Raw genomic sequence first — 21,884 nt, forward strand, 5'->3', positions numbered from 1 at the left:
GTAGTTTGTTCACTAAGCGTGCAGAACAACCACTTTGAGATCTGGCGCGGACTGATATTTAGAAAGTCGCTGGTTGGCAGGTCGGAAGAGCACAACTTTACATATTTGGAGAGATAGGCCCTACCGGCTGCTTGTATTGGACTATGTGATTTGGGGCACCCAATCAGGAGGGCTCGAGCCATTGCACAACCGGAGCACCTCACTGCATTGGAACGGATGTGCCCTACTGGCTGATGGAGGAGGAGCAACGTGATTGGATGGCCCGACCAGGAGGGCCCGAGTTGCCTCGACTGGAATAGGTCATGGTGTTGGCGTACGGGCCCTACTGGCTGATGAGCCCCTGCTAATCAGTGGGCAACCAGGGTAGATAACTGACCGAGAGGACCCATGAAGCCCCCGACTGGAGATCAAGTCTCAGGACGACGGCCGTGTAGGTCCTCTCAGTTGGGCAGATAAACAGGCTTTGGGCCACCAACAAAGGGGACTCATGCGACACCCGACGGGAGATCAATACTCACGGCTTCAGATGGATAAGACCTGTTTGTGGGCAGCAAGTAAAGAAAACCCAACCGAGAGCACTCAGATGGGTAAGCCTTGCCGGCCGGGGAGCGGAATAAGGAAAACCCGACTGCGCAGGCTCTCGCAGCATCTGATGGGAGATCAGGACTCAGAACATCGAACGGGTAAGCCTCACCAGGCGGGGGAAAAGATTTGGACAGAGTTTGGTGGGAGGTCGAGACTCTTGTCGTCGTACGGCCAGCATCGTCAAACAGGAACAATAAGTTAGGTGGCCGTGAGACACTCGCCGACGTCCGATGGGAGCTCAATACTCAAGGCACAGAATGGGTAAGCCTCTCCGACCGTAGCATGGAAAAGTAAAGTTTATGTGGCTGGGAGACTCTCGCTGACGTCTGATGGGAGCTCAATACTCCAGGCACCAAACGGGTAAGCCTTGCCAACCGTAGAAAGGAAAAGGTAAGGTTGTCTAGCCGGGAGGCTCTCGCCGATGTCCGATGGGAGCTCAATACTCAAGGCATCAAGCGGGTAAGCCTCTCCGGACACAAGACGGAAAGGGTAAAGTTGTGTTGCCAGGAGTCTCTCGCTGGCGTCCGATGGGAGCTCAATACTCAAGGCCTGTGATCACGCCCGTAAATGGTGAAATATGTCCCTAAATAAATTGGTCCTGCCGAAATAATGCATGAAACTTATGTCTGTATAATCTCAGTGAGGTTTAAACATGCACGGTAAGGCAAATGTAATATCTTTGGACATTTCAGTGTGGATGACGACTCTGGAAAAAAATGCCTTGGCTTCGTGGTAAAAAATGGCATCGTCATCCGACAGAACTACGTCATAACCTCATTTAACAAACTTTAAGCCCCTTTCCACGATTGTCGCATTTCTCCCTCTAGCGGCAGTCGCACAAAACTTTCAAACTGGTCGTGCAACCACCGTTACCTTGGCATATTTACCATGGTAAAATGAATAATTTTAATGAATATAATTAATGTATGAATGCATTGTCACAAATCAGATGACCCCCAAAATAAAAACAGTAGGTTTTATGGGACTAATCAACGTAAATAATGGTTTGATAATTATTTCTCCCATAATTATTATAAACCACCATTTTACAGAAATACTGTTTAAAGAATAATGTTAAAGTTAACAAAATATTGGTAATTCTGACCACGCACCGATAGTTTTGATTAGAATACGTTGTATCCGGTCGGGCGTTGCATACGGTCTAGTCGCAGAAGTTCAAATATTTGAATGCATGCGAGGCTCAAATCGGATCCAAAATTTCCGCATATGTATGTGATCAGAACTCCACGCAGCTCCCGCACTACTTTCCATTGGAAATGAATGACTTCCTTGTTGTTCGTCGGAGACAGTGGAAAGGCGTCTTTAGCCGCGAAACCTGTATTTAGCGTCTTCACCTGAAAATGTATTGATTTACGACGCGCGGTCTGCGCCGCTAGAGGAGGCAGCCTCAAACTGGTAAACGAGAAGTGAGAGAGGCTTGCTTTGGTAAGAACTGGGGTGCGGCCCAGGCTGGTTGAAATCAAGTCAACGATATCGCTGTAGATGAAGTGACCCCAACTACGCAAGCCAGAAGCGACAGCGGCAAGGAACCGAAACTCCATCGGTGACAGAATGGAGAAAAAAACCTTGGTAGAAACCAGGCTGTGTGTGTGTGTTCACTGCTGTGTGTGTGTGCTTTGGATGGGTTAAATGCAGAGCACGAATTCTGAGTATGGGTCACCATTTACACTTTTCACTTTCAATATTGTTCACAGATCTATCTAAATCTGTGTTAGTGAGCACTTCTCCTTTGCCGAGATAATGCATCCACCTCTCAGGTGTGGCATATCAAGATGCTGATTAGACAGCATGATTATTGCACAGGTGTGCCTTAGGCTGGCCACAATAAAAGACCATTCTAAAATGTGCATTTATACTGTATTGGAGAGTCCGAAAACCAGTCATTATCTGGTGTGACCACCATTAGCCTCACGCAGTGCAACACATCTCCTTCACATAGAGTTGATCAGGTTGTTGATTGTGGCCTGTGGAATGTTGGTCCACTCCTCTTCATTGGCTGTACAGTGAAAACCGGGACTCATCCGTGAAGACAACACCTCTCCAAAGTGCCAGACGCCATCAAATGTGAGCACGAGCTGCAGTCAGGTCGAGACCCTAATGAGGATGATGAGCATGCAGATGAGATTCCCTGAGACGGTTCTGACAGTTTGTGCTGAAATGCTTTGGTTCTGCAACTGAGTATTGCAGCAGTTGTGCGGGTGGCTGGTCTCAGACATTATTGGAGGTGAAGATGCTGGATGTGGACCTGGGTTGGTGTGCTTACAGGCCTTTTTTGTACATAGAAAAAGTCTTAAATCTTTGATTTTTCTCTTTTGAAAAATGGGGGCAAAAGCAAAAGTGTTGTGTTTATAATTTTGTTCAGTGTATAAACAAATGTACAGTATAAAGGTGAGTGATGTCAGAAAAAGAAAAAGAAAACACCTTGGTTTCTGCTGCTTTACATCAACTCTCTGATCTCTGAACAGTGCCCATCGTTGCCTCTACAGATGCACAAATCACTTTTGCACCATTTATCACAGATATGTGCTGTAAAAGGGTGCACAAAACTTGTCATTTGCGAGTGAAAAACAATGAAAACCATTGTCATAAAGCACTTGTGTTTGTGTTAGAAAAAGTATCCAAGAAAAAAAAATATATATCTAAGAAAACATTCTACAAGCATGCAAATCTCATTGTAAGAATTCACAAATTGATTTGCAGATGTACAAAATTTGTCCATGACTTCACATTTTTCTGCAGGTGTGTGAATATATTTTGCACCATATTTACTGCAGAAATAGTAGCAAAACATGTAAGCGTATGAGTTTCTTGATTTGTGTTTGCAACTTTTGACAAGTGACTTTTTTTTGACAATTTACTTGTACACTTGTGGCTATTCTCTACAACTACAAATTCCATGACACATATTCGGTTGTTTTGCACCAAAAATACCTTCATACAAATCTGCCATATGTCCATAAACTGACAGTCACCACTGATAAGATACTACTAAATATTGTAGAAACTTGTAAAGTTGCTTTGCAACGATCTGTATCATAAAAAGTGCTCTACAAATACACTTGAATTTAATTTAATTTAGATTGCATTCCTTCTCTCACCACACACCATGATCCTTAATATGACTTTGACCTATTTATAAATGTGCACTCAGCTTGCTGTTGTCTTGACACTGTACACCAGAGCAATCTGACAGCTCCTCCACAGCCATGCCTGCACTGGAAGAGTGCCAGCTGGATTATCTGACAGCATGAAGAAGCAGTGAAAACCTGAGCAGCTGATTCCCATTCCCACTCTTGCCCAAACAAATCTGTCAATCATTACAGAAATTTTCATCTATGTGGACAAAGACGCATTTTACATTATGCTTGTCTTGAATACTTTATTTACTGAACTTTAGGAATCATCTTGGATATATTTGCCTAATTTTACTTATTTAACAAAGAAAAACCTCTCAGAGATTAAATATCGCTTTTACATTAGTGTCTTGGCCAACTTATACACATCTACACAAACAACCCCAATTCTCAAATAATATTTTAATTTAGTTTTTTTGTAAGACACAAATAATATCTTTAATTTCATTTAGAAAGAATTCTAATCCATGGGGTACAGCATACCTAAAACATACTTTTTCAGCATACTCTTTTTTTTGCCTAGTTCAGTTCAGACAATCGGTGCAGAAAGAGAAATTTGGGAAACAATGAAATTAACTACCAATAATTTTCTGTTGAAGAAAAACTAAACATGAGGGCAAATACAATCTGTTGTATTGTTTGTTTTGAAATTCAAAAAGAATTCACTCCTGTTTAAGAAAAAAATAGGTTTACAGTATACACTTTCATCTTGTGTAAAGTAAAATTCTTTAAATGCAGAGACATTACTTTGACTTCTCTTATCAATCACTCTGTGGGGGTGTGTAACTGTATACTAGGATAAAAACAGAACAGAACACATTCATCATAAATAGAAAGTAAAACCCAGCCCATTATAACCAAATACAGTGGCTGCACTGCTGAGACAACATCTTGAGTCTATATAAAAAGAGTCATCCTGGACCTCAGTGACTTCCAACCACTGGAAGGTGAGTCAAGACTTTACTGTGCCAAAATTATTAATTTAATTTAAATTGATCATTTTAATTAATTGATTTTTTTTTACTGTTATATTTGGTTGACATTAATAGCAATGTTTGATATTGTTAAAAGAAAAAAGGGCATATATGAGATTATATATCAACAAAAATCAATATCCAATAAATAGTCTGTGTCCATGTATTTATTTAACAGGACCTAGCAGAAACATTTATGGTCTTGAAAAACAAAAAGGTGATTGGCAGATTGGATGTTCACGTAATGATATACTGCATCTTTAATGAAAATACTTTGTTAATGCAAAATTAATTAATAAAAAAGAATAATTATTTTTGGAACACATTTTTTTTCATAACTTAAGTAAGTCTGACACTTAAAAATGTGTACCTTTTAACATTTCAACCCAAAAAGTACAATCATGGGAGATGGAGTGTTTCAGCTCGGCGGCCATTTACCTCTGGCAGCCAGAAGGAGAGTGAATCAAGGCTCAGAACACCCCCTTCGATGCCAAAACAGCATTCTTTATGACAGATGCAGCTGATATGTACCTGGAAGGTATTTTTTATTTTTTTTTAAAAAAAGGGGGTCAAAGCTAATGTCAAAACTCACAGTGGGAAAGTATAACGGGAAAAAAAGACTCTGTGCTTCAGACTGTTACAGTAAAATAAGATGAAATATTCCCAATGAATCCTCCCATTGTTTGACAGAATTGAGCACATGGCCAACCCTTACGACTATCCAATGATCAGCCAGGGTGAAATCACTGTCAAGAGCATCAATGATGTGGAGGAGTTCATTACCACTGTATGTTGACAACTGCAATATTATTTTTAGTATAATTTTTGAGGTGGCACAATAATACAATCAATTTTATCTGAAGTAACACATTATATATTGAGTTATTTTAATAATGTTTCGCTGAAAAAAGCACTTACACACTATTAATAATATGTTACCTGCCCAACCGGATGGTATGAAATACTAAATGTGTGTTATAGGTCAGTGATTGGGCTTGGACAATCACAACTGAGTGTTTTTATTACCTACATATAAGACTACATTTTAAGGAGAGAGTACAAAAAACGATGTAAAGGTTTGGACAGAAGATTCTGTGCTCTGTTTACAAGAGTGTTATGATTGCATGAACTGGACTATGCTTAAAGAAAGCTTTGGTGATGATTTGGATGAACTTGCTGGGGCCCCTTCTCTGTACATCACTAACTCAGTTAGCTGGATTTTATTTTTTTGACGATTTAACGTGATCTTGGATTATTTGGGTCTTCGAAGCTCATCCTGGACTTGCTGTCATAGTAAATGGTCTCTAAGCTTAAACCTGATTGGGAGCAGGCTTATGTCATATGGGCTTATTTCATTAGATTGCATCTTTTAAGTGGAATTGATATTTAAAATCTTTCCAAGCCACTAATAGTTTATTACATGAATACCCTACTAACCCAGGGACAATAAATTAAAATGATAAAATGATTTAAATTATTTAATTTTGTGTTATCTATAATACTATAGACACAGCCCTTTCTACTCACTGAAATATTTATTTGTGATAAAATATTTACTTTATGATTGTATTCAGGGGCGTCGCACCCGTGGGGGATGTGGGTGTTTTAACACCCACACTTTTCCTGGTGAGAGGGTTCAACACCCGCACGTTTTCTGCAGTTTTTTCGCAGTTTTGCACAAACGCCTTACTACACTCGCTCCTCCGTTTCTCTGGCCGCTCTGTGTCTGCGTCTGCGCTGGCTGCGGCTGCCTCCTCTCCCCCTCCCTCTTAACTATGACACCGCTTTGAGTGTGACCGGCTGATGATTGGCTGTTCTGCCTTAAGTTAGGAACTTATGGTTATGGTTATTTACATCTCCCTTTTCCAGGTACTTTGAATGAGTGTTTATGCTTTCGAGGCTTTTAAATAAGCTTGATATGTGTTTGGGAAGATGTTCTGTTATTGTTTTGTTGACATGTCGAGTGTTTTTGCTATTATATTTAGTTTTTTAGACTAATGCTAATTGCTATTATTGGGATATTGTTAATTAAAATTGCTTGATTTTGCATATGAGTTTCCAGTGAGCACACTTTAATGGCTGAGATTTTTTCACTGATATGAAAAAGTCAATGCTAGTTGCTGTAAGTCAGAGACAGTCTGCAAATTAAAATTGCGTAGTATATGAAGGGCACAGACTCTAAACTTTTAGCTTCACACTATGATTTCATCCAGTTGGATGATATCAATGAGTCCATTTTAGAACACATATCATAGTACACCATGTGTCAGGCAAGACCACTTTTACCCATCCATGACAAGGTCCAAAGGCGCTTGCCCTTTTATTTTGTATCGCTTCATGTATGATGCCCAGTTTTTCTCCATAACAATTTAAAAAGTAAAGAAGTTTGATGCCTATTGTTTTGAAATCTGTTCAGTAAAAGTCATACTGTGAATTATGTTCCTGCATTACAGCTGAGCTGGATCTAGATCTTCATGAGGACTCCCTTGATGACCCTCATTTTAGGATCCTTTTACCTCCGTTGGCCTGACAATGACTGAATTATAACGGTCAATCCTTGGGACGCCAGATAATTGCAAGTCTAGTTCCCAAAGGCCAGAGGATGATGTGGCCTAGTAGTTTAATATCTGAGCTTCTAAACCCATGTTACTCCAGTGGAACTGTAAAAATTACAACTAACATCCCTTTTTTCTTGCGGGACTTATATTTAATTCTTATGTGTTTTTATAGGCATATAAAAATATGAATTTAAAGATGAGATGCCCAAACTCCTAGGCATAGTAAAAGTTAGTGCATTGAATTACAAATACGGATGGAGGAAACATGTACTAGACTGCTGTCTGAACATTATATTTAACTTAAGAACTTGAGCAACAAGCTGAACTAATACAATTTCTAAATTAGTTTTTGCCTGTTAACAGTGGAGAGGGAATGCTAAATTGAGTATACATGAGTAACCAAATTGTTAAGTAATCATATCTTGCTTGTTTGGAGACTTGTCAGGTTAGTGGAGTACTATCAAGATCCTGCAACTTAGGTCTCGGATTGCTAGAAAATTATAGGCAGGTGTGTTTAATTAGGGATGGAAATAAACTCTGCAGAACAGTCACCTCCAGGCCCATTTCTGCTCTAGCCCTAATTAAACACACCTGAACCAGCTCATCATGTTTTTCAGGATCACTATAAACTTTCAAGAAATCGTATTGAAGCTTAACTCTGCAGGTAAGGCCTTGTTCACTGTGGCAAGTGGGGCGGGGCCGAGGGACGTGGGAACAAGGAGGGAGGCCGGCAATGATTGGGAAATCAGTGACACCTGCGACCCACTGCCGGTCTCGAGTCCCACGTAGGAGATGAAAGGATATAAAACTGGAGCGACGACAGTGAAGGAAGGAGAGAGGACCAGGCCTGGGCTTTTAGTTGTGTTTTGGTTTTATTTTGTGTGCACCAGTCGTCCGTGAGGGGCTGGTGCGCTGTTTTGTGTTTATTTTGTTTGATTGTCCGCCGGTTCCCGCCTCCTTCTTGCCAATGACGAGGAAGTGTAATTCATTACAGTGGTGCCGAAACCCGGGAGAAGGAGGGACGCGCTGCTGAAGATCCCTCGCCGCTGTGGGGAATCCGCGGTGCCATAGAGCTGGCGAGGAGGATGCCGCCATGGTTGCTCGAGGCGGTGGGCTGGAGCGAGTTGCCGGGGATGGGCGAGCTCACTGCCGACCGCCCGCTATCTGGAGGGGCGGCTGCCGTCCGTGAGGGAGCGGAGGAGTCGGCGCCATTCGCCAGAGAGCCGGAGCCTGCTGCCGTCCGCCTGAACGGGGAGGAGCAGGGAACGGGGGACTCCTGCCGGCTGCCCAAAACCGTCCTCCGAGGGCCGTCCAGTGCCACCGCCAGGCACCGCGGAGGAGATCGCCCAGCCGGTGGAGGGCCGAGCAGCAGTGCGTTTGGGAACCGGAATTTTTAATTTTTTTTCTCTCTCTCCCCTCTCTCGTCTCTGTCGCTCCTCCTTCCATCTCCTTTTCTCTCGCCTCGTCTGTCCTACCCCCAGGTTCCCGTGAGCGGTCCCCCCCCGGAGGGAGGGGGGGGGGGGGCGACAACAGTGAAGGACGAGAGAGGACCAGGCCTGGGCTTTTAGTTGTGTTTTGGTTTTTATTTGCGCGCACCAGTCGTCCGTGAGGGGCTGGTGCGCTGTTTTGTGTTTATTTTGTTATTAAAGTTTCATGTTGATTGTCCGCCGGTTCCCGCCTCCTTCTTGCTGAAGATTACAAAGGTTGTAATTCATTACATTCACACTAATATTTTTTTGTTTGAAAATGTATCTTTCTCTGCGTTTTGGCCTTCCATCCACACTTTTGATGCAAAGTCAGATTCATTTCCGCGAACCAGTTCTTTTCGGACAGATTGGCTTATTTAACTGGTTCGAAAAGCCGATTCATCGGTTTCTGATATTATCAAGCAGTAACGTCTCTATGCATTTCTTTTCTAACATCTCAGTGCAATGTTGTATCAATGAAAAATTCAAACAAGTAATTTGTGTCAATATATTGAAAAATTAAAAAAATAAAGTTTTTTGTGTGAAAGCATATTGCTGTATTATTACCATATAATTCACTTACATTAATGGTGTTTGTGGTCACAGTTTCATTTGCGGATCATTTGTCAGATACAACTGACTGACAAATATTGACTAGCCTACAACTTGGAAAAGATTCTTAAAATTTTCACACCTACAGCACACATTACAGACATTGAAGCACAAACATGGAGTTTCTACAGGTCTACAATATAAAGAATAAATAAACCAGTCTTATAAACTCCTTGATTTCGCTTAAGCAACTTTAAATACAATATGCATGCACAATAAACTATTATAAAATTTATTTAGGCTACATCACTCAACAAAGGTTTTTTGGCATGTTTTAATAAAATATGAATTAATAACAATCATAAGCATATTTCCAGTACGCACCTCAGGCGTACTTATCATCAACTGCACAGTATCAAAACTTTGTTTTCGTGTTGTAGTGTTTATTGTTAAAATGGAGGCGTTTGAAAACAATGAGAAAACAATTTTTAGTCATGTGACGTGTATTGCACCAATAGATATTTATGTTCATACTGGTATTGTGCTTGGTGTGTGCTATTACCTTTCACACTGTTTCTAAAGATTTGTTACTTTGTACACTCTTCTTATCATGTTCCTGAAAAGATCACATACAATTCTCAAAATTTGTTGTCTTGCAGCAAAATAGCAGCTGGCAGTTTTAGATCAAACATCTGATGGTGACCTGAACACGTCAGTGAATAATGAGAAATTTTCTTAAATAAAATCCTGCACTAAGTATTGTCTGAAAACTTCATCTCAATTAACTTTTACAAGGTTTTACACATGCAGTAAGATGAAACTTTTGGAAAATGCTTGAAAATGCCAATGTGGACAGAGTGTGTTTTAAAAATGAAAACGCCGTTTTCAAATGTTCCTGGATTAATGTATATGTAGCCTAAGGCTAAGTTCCCACTACAGGATTTTAAATGTTGGCAGATCACTATGCTGTTCAGACTACATGACTTGATTGTTTGTCTTGAAGTCGTTGTGGTGTTCACACTACATGACACAGCGCAAATGATCTGCAACAGTGGGTGACACACTACACGAGTCTGACAACAACTGTCACCCAACACTACACAATCCCCAAACAACGTTTTGTCAAGAAAACACACACAATGAGTTGAATGGTAATGACACGAATCAAGAAATGAAACAGGAGTTGTTAATTTGAAAATGTACATTGGTAAGAAATTCTAATTGTAAATTGTAAATTGAATTGCTCTATTTCTTGTCTCCAAACATTTCTTAAAGCCAAGTTGCTGCCGCTGTTTATCTTCAGCTGACCTCAACCCATGCCTTGGTCTCTCATTGGCTGTAGCTTGTTGAGACACCTGACACCACGTGACGTTGAGTCGGTTGACCAGTCCAGATATTTAGCATGCTAGATATTTGTTTGGCGTCTGCGAGGCATCAGCAAGCCTCTGTGATGCATCGAGTAGCTCACAAATAAGTGAGTGCTGATCACCCGCTGATTTTCCCCTGATCACAGCCCGACCTGAGCCTGTAAACTTGCAAATCGGGCTTAAAATCCTGTAGTGTGAACTTAGCCTAAATTGTGCTGCAGGACAGCCCAGTGCTAAAATGTAATTTTATGGGTTTGGGTATGACAATTTATGTTGTAGAATAAAATATGAATATCTAATGTAATCAACTAATTTTACTCAGAAACTGAAAGTCATCAGTCTGAAAACCAAGATGGAAATACACAACTCAAAAATACTAACTCTTTTATGGGTTGGAGGATTACAAACCTAACAGCTCTGTTTTTATTACTGATTTTAAGGCATTTTAGCCCTCGGAAGTGAGGACAAGGGTAACAATGTTTTGAATTAAACATTTGTCATGGTGGTTGAAATTGCTGCTGCAGGCTTTGAGTGTGCTACGATGGTAAGAAATCCATGTTCTTGTTCTGAGTGTGTGCCAATGTTATTGGAGAATTAAGGTCAGGAATCCCCAGGGCTAAAAGTAGTGTTACTGCAGATCATTCAGCTTGGCACTGTTTATAACATAATTTTTTAAATAAATATATATATTATATTCTCTTTTACAGGGAAATATATTGTAGTAAAATGTGACTGTGAACAGGGTTTCACTTTGACTTCAGTGTAAGTCTTCATGAATTGTATAGCTGGTGCAATGCAATTTTTATTATGGCCTCTGTGGAAGCATTATTGATTTTGCATAGCTGGAAGTTAGATTCATGTGTGTTCATTCATCAGTGGTCTGTATTCAGGCAAAGCACAGACAGTTTTCTTGTTAAACGGTATCTGAATGGTTAACCTTTTTCATGGCCAACTGGAATCAAGCAATAGTGCTTTCACTGAGATTAAACACACAAAAAAATCCATATTTGATGTAATATCATTTAGCAGACCAAGAATGGTAATGTCAAAATAGATTGAAGTCTTTTTTATCGCTTTAATTTTCCATTTCTGTTAATATCAGTGGCATAGCCATTCACCTAAAAAGTGGCAAAAGCACGTGAACTAAAATGACAAACGTTCATGGTTTCAAGATATTGCCAGTTTTCATGGCAGGCAATACAAATAAGTTTGAGTCTAGTGTGTAGTTTAGCTTTACAGAAAGTCTAATATCCTTTTGGAATTCAGTTCTGGGTATAGCAGGAGAAATTATGAAAGGAATAGCTTCTTCAAGTCAATTCAAGTCTTCTTTATTGTCAGTTCTTCCTCATGTACAGTACATACATACAGAGAATTAAAATTGCGTTACTCTCAGACCCTTGGTGCATACAGGTAACACTAACAGTTGAACATTAAATACAGATAATAAAGTATAAAGTACAACTATACAAATAGGTCATTTAAAAAGAAAGATAAGTAAAGCAGCACAAGGCTCATGAAAGATAGACTGCAAACCAGTAAAGTAAACAGTGCACATATAATGATTGTAGTGCAAAAAAGGGTCTTCCAGCAGGACATGTTGTAGGCGCCATACCACACAGTGATGCAGCTAGTCAGGATGCTCTCGATGGTGTCTCTGTAGAAGGTGCACATGATGGGGACCAGGGCTCTGGCTCGCCTCAGTTTGCGGAGGAATTAGAGACACTGCTGTGCTTTCTTGGCTGCTGTGCTGCGGTGTTGTCGGTCCAGGAGAGGTCCTCTGTGATGTGCACACCCAGGAACTTGGTGCTGCTCACTCTCTCCACAGACTTGATGTGGTGCATGACTAGCCATTCAAAGCACTATATGTGAATAGGGGTAAGTGCAACTGGACGGTAGTCATTGAAGCAGGATGGAGACGGCTTCTTCGGGACTGAAATGATGGTGGTATCTTTGAGGCATGTGGGAACAACTACCTGACTAAGCGAGATGTTGAAAATGTCTGTGAAGACATCCGGGAGTTCCACTGCACAGTCTCTCAGTACACGCCAACGGATGTTGTCAGAACCCGGAGCTTTGTGTGCATTAATCCTGCTCAAGGATCACCTCACACTGTCCGGGGACACCCTCATCACCTGGTTGCCATGCGAAGGTGGAGTCTTCTGTGCAGTGGTGCTGTTTTGTGCCTCAAAGTGAGCAAAGAAGGAGTACAGTTCGTTCAGCAGGGGGGGGGGGGGGGGTGCTGTCAAAGGTCCACGGTGGGGGATTGTAGTCCGCAATGGTCTGTATCCCCTGCCACAGGCTCCGAGTGTCTCATGCTATTGCTGAATCGATAGGCTATCCTCCTGGAGTACTGTCTCTTAGCATCTCTGATGCAGCAGGATAGGTTGGCCCTGGCTGTCCTCAGGCCCACCTCATCTCCAGCTCTGAAGGTAGCGTTCCGCATCTTCAGGAGATGTAGATCTCCCCTGTTATCCACAGCTTCTGGTTGGCCTGGACAGTGATGGTCTTTGTGACTGTTACATCATCAATACACTTGGTGATGTAGGCAGTGACAGTCTCTGAGTACTTTTGGAGGTGTATGGTGTTATTGTATGTGGCAACCTTCTTAAACATATTCCAGTCAGTGGTGTTAAAACAGTCTTGTAGAGCCTCTGACGATCCTTCCGGACACACTTGTATCTGTTTGTGAACTGGTTTGGCGACTTTAACGAGCGGTCTGTATGCAGGCATTAGCATGACATTGATGTGGTCTGAGGCACCGAGTTGGGGAAGGGGGGGGCCTTGTAAGCTCCTTTCTGGGTGGCATAAATAAAATCAAAATTGTTTTTACTTCGTGTTGGAAAGTTAATGTGTTGGTGCATTTTTGGGAACACAGTCTTTAATTTTGCGTAGTTGAAATCCCCAGCCAAGATGAGAAAAGCATCGGTGTGGGCTGTCTGCTGCTCACTGATGTGCAGGTACAGTTAATTCAGTGCCTCACTTCTGTCATTGCTTTTGGACCTGGGAGGAATGTAAATAGCAACGAGCAGTATGGCTGGATATTCCCTCGTTAGATAGAATGGCCGGCACTTAATAATCATAAACTCCACCAGGGGAAAGCAGTGTTTGCAGACCACAAAAGCATTGTGGCACCACGCATCATTGATGTAAACACAAAGCCTGCAGCCGCATGATTTACCTCCCGCGACAAGGACTCTGTCCACAATAGCATGTCATCTGATCGATATGTGTGCTTAAAGACAGGTAGACAAGATGAAGATGTACAAAAACACTGTGACTCACGAGAAAAAAACACGAAGACACCATTCTGATGTGAGAGAGAGAAGCCACTGCGTGTGGACGCGCCGCCATCACACCATCATTCTTACATTTCAAAATGGATATTGATATATCTTCAGTCACAGATAGGGTAAACGTACCTGTTAAGCACTTAAGTTTTTGAACTCTGATTATAAAAAGAAAAAAATATTCATTATCCTACTTAATGTCTTAACCAATTAATGTGTTTGTTACTATATACTGTAATTTCAAGTCAATCAAAACATTGGAGACATGGGTCTCCATGTGTTCACACTGTCTGGTGGCCATTTTGAAAGCTGTCAGAAAAGTTTTACCAAAAGAAGAGCCCCTTAAATGTGAATATATATATTATTTTAGATGTTTAAGCATTTATTTTGGTAAAGTTTCACTACATACTGTAAAATTACAAGATTAATGTTTAGGCTTTGCATATAATACCCTAGAACTTGGATATGGAAATAATAACAATTAGATCCAAAAGATAGTTTTAGCAACATAGCGTAAATGCTACAGAACATAGTTAGTTGACTAGCTGCATACGATTGTGTGATGCGCTAATATATAACTTCACAGGCATTTTAATATAAACACAAAGTATAGTTGTAATAGAAATGTATGTGTTGAATGGCATAATGTTTCTGCAATGTGGTAAACTCATAGGAGGGCTCATTAGGAAAACAGTAAACATGACCCGAGGGATCATGTTTGCTAGATGCATCACAAACCCACAAAGGAAATTCACAAGGCCTGTGCACTATATACTACACCACATGATACTTTGCATGAACAAAGGAAATGTATGTAGCAGACTGAAGAATTCTGCTTAGAAAGTAGTGTTACAAGTAAATGGCTGATAAAAACTACAATTATGTATTTGTGCAACAACGCCAAAGTGTTCGATTATCACAGAGATTATTGCATTCTGTTGTCATTTAAGTGATATTTGAGATGTTAGGATGGAAGGAGAGATGACTGTTGAAGGATTTTGATTAAACTCGGGATTCTTACAGAGTTTAATTATAAATAACTTAGGAGTGACTTGGCTTGGAGTACAGTATGTAGGTTGAATCAGGAGTGACTGCTGACACCACTGCGTTATTTGTGTTGTGACCGTTTGCCAACCACCATACATACAGAGATCCCATAGCTAAATTTAGCAAGCTCTGAGTACAGATCTGTTGGTCTACTGAGAAACTAAGAAAGATGTCACATGTCAGTAGACTTTGGAGAAGCACAGGAGTTCATTTCTGCTTTGTCATCAAGACCCCTGCTGACCCTACACAGATCATTGCTATTTACGTCTGAAGGGAGTTTTTTTTTATATAACATCTGATTATAAAAATTACTATTACTCATGATGTGATTACCTGAAGTTATAAAATAATAATGCATATAATTATACACAATGTTAGTGTAATTGGCATTGTATCATTCAAATGTAAATTAATTTGCTTTCCCCCACTTATTCTGAATTGTGGAACAGAAAAAGAGCAACCACTGAAATGGGTCAGGACATCTTCCCAGCTACTTTTAAGAGGGTAAGTGGAGCACAAAGTCTGCCACCACCTCTAGGGCAAGTGTGGAGTATGTTGAACTGACCTTTGCCACGACAAGGCCAGCAAGAGGAAGTGTCTCTTCCACTCAAACATCCTGTCTATAGTCTGGTGAGGCCTGGGGGGCACCAGTAGTTTCTCTTGTCAGTGTTTTCTAAAGTTGCAGTCAAAAGAACAAACACACTGTGTGCATGGTATATAACATCAAAGTTTCAATTAATGTGTTCACATTTACATTCTTTGCATTTATTTTTTTGATGGGAAAAATCTAGGAATTCGATTTCTCCCATTTACTTTACTGATTTATCAGTAATGAATGTGGTGAATTATCATGGCATTAATGCATTTCATGTAGGCTAACGCCCAGCACGTTTCAGTTGAAACTCTATCCTGTAAGACTCGCTAACTGATTAAAGAAAAAATGCTAACAAAATTCATGTCTTTTTGTAAAAAAAAAAACAAAAGGAATAAATATTGTACTTAAAAAAAGAGAAAAATTAACTTTCTACACGTATACCAACTTTTGCAATCAAAGTATTTATTATTTTTATTAATTTACAACCACAAACAAGCAAAACCTTAATGAATAATTTGTGCTCTCAGAGTGTTTTTGACTGCATGTCAATGTTGTGAGCAAGTATTCTCAATACTTGGAGCTAAACTGGGTAGTCTTCTTTCTTGTAACATTGTGCTTCGGAGAAATGTCTTTGATCACTTTCAGCTTCTAGAACGAATGATTAATTGTATGACAAAATCTGGTGACAAGCTAAAGCTTAAAGCGTTTGACATTTGAAACCGGTCATTGTCAGAGAAGAGCAGCAGCGCACCAGGGCCCAAAAACATGAATATATTTCACTTAAATCATTAACAGATTAACAAAACGAAAGGGTAAGTTTATTCATTGTGACGCAATCCAAAGTTCATTTAAAGAAAAACCAGGCTTCGTTTCCCATTACATTAATTTGTTTTTGGCTTGACGTTTATAGCTTAAATACTGTTAACTTTAGATTATTTGTTGTGGAGGGAAAGAAAACAATATATTTTATAGCCTATTTAATGTCTTTAAAGCGTTTAGTTGTTTTTGTTTAAAACATTTTTCCAAAATCAAGAAAAGATTATGTTGGCTATGACTAAGCGCAATTTAGGCTACGATACAGGGGCGTCGCACCCGTGGGGGATGTGGGTGTTTTAACACCCACACTTTTCCTGGTGAGAGGGTTCAACACCCACACGTTTTCTGCAGTTTTTTCACAGTTTTGCACAAACGCCTTACTACACTCGTTCCTCCGTTTCTCTGGCCGCTCTGTGTCTGCGTCTGCGCTGGCTGCGGCTGCCTCCTCTCCCCCTCCCTCTCAAACATGACACCGGCTTTGAGTGTGACCGGCTGATGATTGGCTGTTCTGCCTTAAGTAAGGAACTTATGGTTATGGTTATTTACATCTCCCTTTTCCAGGTACTTTGAACGAGTGTTTATGCTTTCGAGGTTTTTAAATAAGCTTGATATGTGTTTGGGAAGATGTTCTGTTATCGTTTTGTTGACATGTCAAGTGTTTTAGGTATTATATTTCGTTTTTTAGACTAATGCTAATTGCTATTATTGGGATATTGGTCAGCAGTTATTGTTTGCATTCCTGTTGAAGAACTATGAAAGAAAAGTGTATATTATTTTAATGTTTAAAAACAGTAAATTGTTACATTATTTATACCACCAGAGAAAAAGCTTTGTGTGGGCGTTTTTTTTCTCTCCCCTTTTCTGATTTTATTATTTTTTTTATTAAATGTAGGATTATTTTTTTTCCCAGCCAAAAGCTGCAAGCCGGAAATCTGGCACAGTGCCGGAGAACTTTAAGCCCTGCATTTTCTACCCCTCTGTCACTGTATTCATCATTTTTATTGTTTATAAACAAACCACATCCATCCCCCACACTTTTGAAAAGCTTGCTACGCCCCTGATTGTATTTGAGTCTTACACACATGCTATACAGTTAATCTGAGTTGTGCATTAATTTGAGTACTGGCAGCTATCATTGGCTTGATGGAGTGAAGGAGGTGCAGATAACTTGATCTTGACCCTTAAGAAACTTAAATTTATGCTGTCACATAACAAATCTACTTCGAAGATAAAATCACATGAATTGATAATAACAAAAACTCTGTACAAATACTAGAAAATGTGAATATAAATCATTTGAAAATAAATAAAAGAAAAGAAATGCACATTTAAAGTATCTATTTTAACATTTAGTTTTGTTTTTCAGTTGACTGTTTCCTTGTAAAGGTCCAGAATGTTTTACATGAGGAGTCTTTTTTTAATTATAAGATGTCATTACATTGCTGTCTTGCTGCCAGACAACTGCTGCATTGCTGATCATGACTTCGAGTATATGTCCTATAGGGGGAACATGTAACCTTAATCCAGATATTTTAATAAAATCCACAATTTCTTTAGAAGTACCAAATTAGCCAGAGATCAGTTATCACAATTAGAAGATCTGGCATCTTTCCGATCATCTCAGAAATATTAAGTGAGGTTTGAAGAACGGGCCCCTGATGTGACTTGTTCTTATGTTGCCTTTTGTGGATGATAATTCTTTATAAGACGGTCAAAATCTACCCAAATAACAAACCATGGGTGACTGAAATCTGTTAAAACCAAAATAGAAAGTAAGAGATGGGTGTTTAAACAAGGTAAATACATTTATCTGCATAAACAAGTAGTTGAACCGAGAATAGTTGTTAATAAATTGGGCTTGGCCTTGTCTAGTATGAAAAGTACATTAGTGTATGATAGTTCAAAGCACAATATATATGGGGATTGTTAGGAGGCCATGATGGTCAGAGGCCAATGGGCGAATTTAGCCAGGATGCCAAGGTCACACCTCTACTCTTTTCGAAAGATTTCCTGGGATTCTTAATGACCACAGAGAGTCAGGACCTCGGTTTAACGTCTCATCCGAAGGACGGTGCTTGTTGACAGTATAGTGTCCCAATCACTACACTGGGGCGCTAGGACCCACACAGACCACAGGGTGAGCACCCCCTGCTGGCCTCACTAGCACCTCTTCCAGCAGCAACCTAGTTTTCTCAGGAGGTCTCCCATCCAGGTACTGACCAGGCTCAGCACTGCTTAGCTTCAGTGGGAAACCAGTCTTGGGCTCCAGGGTGATATGGCTGCCGGTCGATAGTAGATCAGCCAGCATTTCTGTATAGACCAAGGGGAGGTGAATAAGAGTTATGGGCCTGATAATATTTGTAGGCGGGTACTCAGGAAAAGCGTTAAGTCCTTTATTTCACTACATTTTTTATATGTCTTTGAGGGTTCAGCATGTTTCAAATATGTGGAAGGATGCAATGATTGTCCCTGTTCTGAAATATAGATGTCCAAGGATGCAAAATGAATTTAGACCAGTGGATCTTAAATCTGTTTTAATGAAAATTATTGAAAGTCGTGTGAGATCTGAAATCTTTAGGATGACTGAAAGTTTATTTGATCCAATGCAGTTCACCTACAGATATAAAGATGTATATGAATATAGAACAGGTGTAGAGAATGCCACAGTGACCTTGATGCATTCACCTTTTAACCATTTGGAGGGGAAGGGGTCTCATGCAAGACTTTTATTTGTAGATTTTTCTTTATTTCAACCTCACATTTTAGTACCTAGGCTATTAGAACAATTTAAATTGAGTAATAAAGTAGGGAGACAGCCTAATTGGGCCATCCGTCTCTTTGCGCCACCTGGCGGTAGTTTCGCAAATGATTTTAACACACAACTGAATTACAGTGCCACGGCGGTAACTGTAATTCAGTCGCATGCTAAATGTTAAATGGACTGCATTTATATAGCGCTTTCAACAAACCACATGGCCATCCAAAGCGCTTTACAAGTTGACTCACATTCACCCATTCACACACTCATTCATACACCGACTGCAGTGTCAGCCATTCAAGGCGCCATCAGCTCGTCGGGTCAGGTGGTCAGGTGGAGCCAGGGATTGAACCACCAACCTTCCGGTTTGTAGACAACCTACATGAACCACTGAGCCACTGCCGTATTAAAATCATTCGCGAAACTACCGCCAGGTGGCGCAGAGGGACGGATTGCGACATTAATGTAATTGTAAAATGAAATAAAAGAAAGAAGTAAAACAACAATAACATTATAACGTCTTTAAAAAATATTCAAACATTTACAATGAGTTAATTTTAAAATGTAAGATAGTATTAGGCTACAATCTACTCATCAAAAATTAAAAGAATACCTTTACACAAAGGATGTATTTTGCTATTGTTATTAAACAGTAAATAAATATAATGCCCATATATATATATATATATATATATATATATATATATATACGGATAAAAAGCTAAATGATTTCATTTTCATTTCGGTTCATTCTTGGTTTAAAAAAAATCTTCAGATTCCATATTCAGAGCGAAATGGGAACGGTCCAGCATTTAGCAATAATTATTATTAACTGTTTTTATTTTTTATTTTTTCAAACTACTAACAGTTTGCATTTTTGAATTATGCCTTATGTGTGGCCAAAAATTGAGTATTTTCTGTTTCTGCTGTTTGATCGCCCTAGTGTCTCGTGCACATATTCACTGAAAACAGCAGTCGTTCACCAGACATTCAGCGTTAGCAGCGATCCACTTACTCCACATATTGTTAATTATGATTTTTTTCCATCGATTCAGAAACACGCGTGTACAACAAAGCCTATTTTACCTCACGAATAATACTTAAGCTTCAAATGGGCAACATCACGAATATGGAAACGGAGTGAGAGAATGAGAAAGCCCAACCTTACCTTATGCTTAGCTTTAAATTATTATTATATTTTGTTTGTTTAAAGCTAAGCCTATACCTATTATCATATACTGCAATTATATTTATCCATTAGAATTCTATATTTTTAATTCGTGTTTTGTTCTGATATATTTGTTAAATTTAAAGGATTTGTTGTAAAGTAAAGGGAATTAAATATATCCTGTTTGTACATGATAACATTATTAGGCCAGCCGTTATTATTTCTAAATAATAATATGGGCTGCGAGAATATAATGAATACAAAGAGTAGTGCTGCTGAGTGAAGGCATATTTCAGCCCAGTAACACACCGTTCTTCACAGGCAAAACACAGACCGAATTCTGTTCAGCTGGAGGGGGTTGGGTTTTTGGGGTTAGTTATGTGTGGCTTGTGGGGGTCGAGATAAAGATGTGAATCTCTTGCTCTTTCATATGGACAGTGTATGAGGCTTTCAAAGTTGCTGAACCGGTTTATATAGGACTGTTGTTTTGGTTAAAGACTAAAAAATGGTCTGTCCCCACGTCAGATCTTTCTAGTTCTAGTCGTTCATTTGTTATATTCAACTAATCAGAGGTTTATACTAAATTTACATAATCAAATCTTAATATATTCCGCGCTCAAGCATATGCATTAAGTTTGGCACAAAGTACATGCAGAAGTAGCCTAATAATTGTGAAAAATTTGAAATTTTAATTATTTATTAATAAACAAATGTTTTCTTGTCTGCTGCAAGATGAAATTCACAGTGCTGGCTCTCTCCGACAGAGAAATGCAACATTCACAGATTGTTGAATGTTGAATATTAATGCGCTCTGTCATTAATGCGCATTAATAATTTTTGCACAAATACTAGCATATGAATATTAATTCAAATTTTGCATTACAACGTAAATTATTTTTTACATGCAATTATCCCAAATGAAACCAAACAAGATTTGTAATGAAAATAAAATAAATAAGAATAAAAGCTGCACATCTACAATCACACGTGCAGTGCAAATCTTGCACATATTTTACACAAATGCATTTAAATGCAGCTGCATTTTTTTTTCATTAAATAATATGAAAGCAAGTAGGGCTGGGTGATAAATCGATTTTATCAATTAACTCGAATTTTTAATTTACATCGGTTTGTTTGAATGAAAATCGGTTTTCTTTTTAACATCCACTGACGCACCACTCAGTTCTCCCGTGGTTTAGAGTGGCTCAACCCTCCCCCGCGAGTCTGACAGAGACTGTTTCTTTTACTGATTATTTTCGGGTTAAAGCATGATTTAAACAGATAAAGCACATTCACACGCAATAGTTTTAGCAATAATGCATTCAAACAAATGTAATCTTACAGTGCTACTACATTATCAGTAGGCTATTTGATTTTGAAATCTTGAAGAAATTAATCGACCTGTTTAGATAAAATAGCTGACAAAATTTGCACAGCTGATGGGCTAGTATTAACAAAAAATTAATAATAATAAAAATAATATATAATAAAAAATAATAATAAAATAAAGTTCTTTCCAGCATTAAGGTAATAACATTACAGTTTTTTATCATCTT

Source organism: Carassius carassius, chromosome 14 (genome assembly GCF_963082965.1).
Source record: "Carassius carassius chromosome 14, fCarCar2.1, whole genome shotgun sequence".
In the NCBI taxonomy this organism is placed as follows: Eukaryota; Metazoa; Chordata; class Actinopteri; order Cypriniformes; family Cyprinidae; genus Carassius; species Carassius carassius.